This window comes from Paroedura picta, chromosome 1 (assembly GCF_049243985.1).
Source record: "Paroedura picta isolate Pp20150507F chromosome 1, Ppicta_v3.0, whole genome shotgun sequence".
Lineage (NCBI taxonomy): Eukaryota > Metazoa > Chordata > Lepidosauria > Squamata > Gekkonidae > Paroedura > Paroedura picta.
Genome location: NC_135369.1, coordinates 184,972,052 through 184,978,026, shown reverse-complemented (window position 1 = coordinate 184,978,026; position 5,975 = coordinate 184,972,052). Strand labels below are relative to the sequence as shown.

General features: G+C 34.7%; 1 pseudogene; it reads left to right on the top strand.

Moving 5' to 3' along the window:
• The first annotated feature begins 474 nt into the window (after positions 1-474).
• On the top strand, positions 475-858 carry LOC143821789 (large ribosomal subunit protein eL32 pseudogene; annotated as a pseudogene).
• The last annotated feature ends 5,117 nt before the right edge of the window (positions 859-5,975 follow it).

The window sequence follows — 5,975 nt, the reverse complement described above, 5'->3', positions numbered from 1 at the left end:
CCCAACCGGGACAATGTATAAAGCTACCTGAATTGTACTTACAGTACAAAAATACCTAATTATTTATCTAAATTTTACAGGGAAAAAATGTGAAAGAAATATTTCTACATTCCATGGCCTTTCCCAACCATGTCAGTTTTCATCCCACAGTATTAACACTTCTGAAAAACAAACAAACTGCCCACCCAATAAAATATATAAAATATATAAATATATATGAACCGTACATACAATACATAACAGTACAAAAATACCTAATTAGTTACCTAAATTTTACAGGGGGAAAATGTGAAAAAAATATTTCTACATTCCATGGCCTTTCACACCCGAACCGTACATACAGTACTTAACTGTACGAAAATCCCTATTATTTACCAGCTTTTAAAAGGAAAAAAAGTGAACAAAATATTTGTACATCCGTTTTCTGCCGGCGCTTCCGAGGCGGGCGGGTGTCGCCATTAGCTGACTGACAACATGCCGGCCCTCAGACCCCTCATCTTCAAGAAGAGAACCAAGAAGTTCATCCGTCATCAGTCTGATTGCTATGTCAAAATCAAGCGTAACTGGAGAAAACCAAGAGGTATTGACAACAGAGTTCGTAGAAGACTCAAGGGCCAAATCTTGATGCCCAACATTGGGTATGGTAGCAATAAGAAGACAATGGACATGCTGCCTTCAGGATTCAGAAAGTTTCTTGTCCACAATGTCAAAGAGTTAGAGGTGCTGATGATGAGCAACAAGTCATATTGTGCAGAGATCGCTCACAATGTTTTCTCCAAGAATCGAAAAGCAATTGTGGAGAGGGCGGCTCAGCTTGCTATCAAGGTTACCAATCCAAATGCAAGATTGCGGAGCTAGGAGAATGAATAGTTGTTCTTACACAACGATATTTAATAACATATCAACAGAAGAAAAAAAATATTTATACATCCCATGGCCTTTCCCAACCATTTCAATATTTCTCCAACAGGTCTAACATTTCTGAAAAACCAGCAGAATAACCACCAGGAACAAAATATAAAGCTAACCGATCCATAGACAGGATACTTAACCGTACTAAAATACCTATGGATTTACCTAATTTTTACAAGTAAAAAAATGTGAAAAAAATATTTCTTCATTCCATGTTGTTTCCCAACCATGTAAATATTACTCCCACAAGTCTAACGCTTCCTACAAACCAACATAATGCCCAGTCTTTACAATATATAAAGCTACCAAAAACTTTATATACCTAAAAGTATGAAAATCCCTATTAATTTACCAGTTTTCAAAAGGAAAAAATGGGAAAAAATATTTCTACATCCCATGGGCTTTCCCAACCATTTTAATATTTCTCCAACAGGTCTAATACTTATGGAAAACCAACAGAATACCCACCCGGCACAAAATATAAAGCTAACCTTTCTGTAGACAGAGTACTTCTGTAGACAACGTAGGAGAATACCTATGAAAAATGTGAAAAAAATATTTATATATTCCATAGGCTTTCCCAATCATGGCAGTGTTCCTCCCACAGTTTTAACACTTCTGAAAAACCAAGAAAATGCCCAACCGGGGCAATATATAAAGCTAGTTGAACCGTACTTACAGTACTTAACCGTATGAAAATCCCTATTAATTTACCAGCTTTTAAAAGGAAAAATGTGAACCAAATATTTATACATCCCATGGGCTTTCCCAACCATTTCAATATTTCTCCAACAGGTCTAACACTTCTGAAAAACCAACAGATTAACCACCCAGAACAATACATAAAGCTAAACGTTCTGTGGATAGGGTACTTAACGGTACAAAAATAGCTATGTATTTACATAATTTTTACAAGAAAAAAATGTGAAAAAAATATTTCTACATCCCATGGGCTTTCCCAACCATTTCAAGATTTCTCCAACTGGTCTAACACTTCTGCTAAACCAACAGAATAACTACCCAGACAATAAATAAAGCTACCTGAACCATAAATGCAGTATTTAACCATACGATACTACCCATTAATTTACCAGCTTTTACCAGGATGTGAAAAATGTGAAAGAAATATTTCTATGTTCCATGGCCTCCCAACCATGGCAGTTTTCCTCCCACAGTTTTAACACTTCTGAAAAACCAACAAAAGGCCCAGCCGATACAATATATAAAGCTACCCAAAGGGTATATACGATACTTAACCGTACGAAAATCCCTATTAATTTACCTAATTTTTGCAAATAAAAAAATGTGAATAAAATATGTATATATTCCATCGGCTTTCCCAATCATGTCAATTTTACTCCCACAAGTCTAACACTTCCAAAAACCCAACAGAATGCTCAGTCTGTACAATATATAAAGCTACCCGAACAGTACATAAAATACTTAACTTTACTAATAACCCTATTAATTTACCAGTATATACAAGGAAAAAAATGTGAAAAAAATATTTCTACATACCATGGGCTTTCCCAACCATTTCAATATTTCTCCAACAGTTCTGACACTTCTGAAAACCAACAGAATAACCACCCGGAACAATATATAAAGCTAACCGATCCGTACATAGCGTACTTAACCGTACGAAAATACCTACGAATTTACCTAATTTTTGCAAGTAAAAAAAGGCGATGAAATACTTCTCAAAAACCAACAAAATGCCCACCCGATACAATATATAAAGCTAACTGATCAGTAGACATGGTACTTAAACGTACAAAAATATCTGTTAATTTACCTATTAATTTACCTATTAATTTACCTAATTTTAACAAGAAAAAAATGTGAAAGAAATATTTCTACTTTCCATGGATTTTCCCAACCATGTCAATGTTACTCCCACGAATCCAATCCGTAGATAGTGAACTTACCCGTAAGAAAATACCTATGCATTTACTAATTTTTACGAGTAAAGAAATATGATAAAAATATTTCTTCATTCCATGGACTTATCTAACCATGTCACTTTTATTCCCACAAGTCTAACGCTTCCAAAAAACGAAAAGAATTCCCAGACGGAACAATATATAAAGCTACCAGAACCGTACATACAATACTTAACTGTACGAAAATCCCTATTAATTTACCAGATTTTACAATGAAAAAAAATGTGAAAAAAAATATTTCTACATCCCATGGGCTTTCCCAACCATGTAAATTTTACTCCCACACGGCTAACACTTCCCTATTAATATCCCTATTAATATACCAGCTTTTAAAAGGATAAAAATGTGAAAAAAAATTTCTACATCCCATGGTCTTTTGCAACCATTTCAATATTTCTCCAACAGGTCTAACACTTCTGAAAAACCAAAAGAATACCCACCCGGAACAAAATATAAAGCTAACCGATCCGTACATAGCGTACTTAACCGTACGAAAATACCTACGAATTTACCTAATTTTTGCAAGTAAAAAAAGGCTATAAAATACTACTCAAAAACCAACAAAATGCCCACTCGATACAATATATAAAGCTAGCTGATCAGTAGAAATGGTACTTAAACGCGCAAAAATACCTGTTAATTTACCTATTAATTTACCTATTAATTTACCTAATTTTTACAAGAAAAAAATGTGAAAGAAATATTTCTATGTTCCATGGCCTTTCCCAACCATGTCAATGTTACTCCAACAGGTCTAATACTAGACAGGGTACTTAACCGTACGAAAATATCGATGAATTTACCTAATTTTTACAAGTAAAAAAATGTGAAAAAAATATTTCTTCATTCCATGGCCTTTCCCAACCATGTCAATTTTCCTCCCACACAGCTAACACTTCTCAAGAACCAACAAAAGGCCAACCAGAACAATATATAAAGCTACCTGAACTGTACATACAGTACTTAACAGTACGAAAATACGTACTTTTTTACCTAAATTTATCAGGGAAAAAATGTGAAAAAAATATTTCTATGTTCCATGAGCTTTCCCAACCATGTCAGTTTTAGTCCCACAAGGCTAACACTTCTCATAAACCAACAAAATGCCCACCCGGAACAATATATAATGCTACCTGAACCGTACTTAACAGTACAAAAATCCCTATTAATTTACCATTTTTTAAAAGGAAAAAAATGTGAAAGAAATATTTCTACGTACCATGGCCTTTCACAACCATTGCAGTTTTCCTCCCACAGTATTAACACTTCTGAAAAACCAACAAAATGCCAACCCGATACAATATATAAAGCTAACCGATCAGTAGACATGGTACTTAACCGTACGAAAATACCTATTAATTTACATAATTTTTACGAGAAAAATATGAGAAAGATTTATTTCTTCATTCCATGGCCATTCCCAACCATGTCAATTTTACTCCCACAAGTCTAACACTTCCAAAAAACCAACAGAATGCCCAGTCTGAACAATATATAAAGCTACCCGAACCGTATATACAATACTTAACCATACGAATATCCCTATTAATTTACCAGCTTTTACCAGGAAAAAAATGTGAAAAAATATTTCTACATCCCATGGGCTTTCCCAACAATGTCAATTTTATTCCCACAAGGCTAACACTTCTCAAAAACCAACAGAATACCCACCCGGGACAATATATAAAGCTACCTGAACCGTACTTACAATACGAAAATACCTAATTATTTCTCTAAATTTTAGAGGGAAAAAATGTGAAAGAAATATTTCTATGTACCATGGCCTATCCCAACCATTGCAGTTTTCCTCCCACAGTATTAACACTTCTGAAAAACCAACAAAATGCCCACCCGATACAATATATAAAGCTTACCGATCAGTAGACATGGTACTTAACCGTGCGAAAATACCTTTTAATTTACCTAATTTTTACAAGAAAAAAATGTGAAAGAAATATTTCTTCATTCCATGGCCTCTCCCAAACATTTCAATTTTACTCCCACGAGTCTAACACTTGCAAAAAACCAACATAATGCCCAGTCTGAACAATATATAAAGCTACCCGAATGGTACATACAGAACTGTACAAAAATCCCTATTAATTTACCAATTTTTAGAAGCGAAAAATGGGGAAAAATATTTCTAAATCCCACGGGCTTTCCCAGCTATGTCAATTTTACTCCCACAAAGCTAACAATTCTCAAAAACCAACAGAATACCCAACCGGAACAAAATATAAAGCTACCCGATCCGTAGAAAGGGTACTTAACCATAGGAAAATACCTATTAATTTACCAAATTTTTATAAGTAAAAAAATGTGGAAAAAATATTTATATATTCCATGGGCTTTCCCAACCATGTCAATTTTACTCCCACGATTCTAACACTTCCAAAAAACCAACAGAATGCCCAGTCTGAACAATATATAAAGCTTCCCGAGCCGTACATACAATACTTAACTGTACGAAAATCCCCATTAATTTTCCAGATTTTAAAAGGAAAAAAATGTGAAGAAAGTATTTCTACATCCCATGGGCTTTCCAACCATTTCAATATTTCTCCAACAGGTCTAACACTTCTGAAAAACCAGCAGAATAACCACCCGGAAAAAATATAAAGCTAACCAATAAGTAGACAGCGTACTTAAACGTATGAAAATACCGATGAATTTACCTAATTTTTACAAGTAAAAAATGTGAAAAATATATTTATATATTCCATGGGATTTCCCAACCATGTCCACCCGATACAATATATAGAGCCAACCAATGCCCACCCGATACAATATATAGAGCGACCTGAACTGTACATACAGTACTTAACAGTACGAAATTTTATAGGGAAATATGTGAAAAAAAAATTTCTGCGTTCCGTGGCCTTTCCCAACCACGTAAATGTTAATCCCATGAGTCTAACGTTACGTACAGTACTTAACAGTACGAAAATACCTAATTATTTACCTAAATTTTACAGGTTAAAACTGTGAAAAATATCTTTAAATAGGACAGGGTCCTATTAAATAAAAGAGTAAGGCCACCTGGGGAGGAGTTAGGGCGGGCCCTGTCCAGGATAAAAAGTCAGAGGGCCCAATCAGGAGCCGCTTTGCGGCTCCTGATTG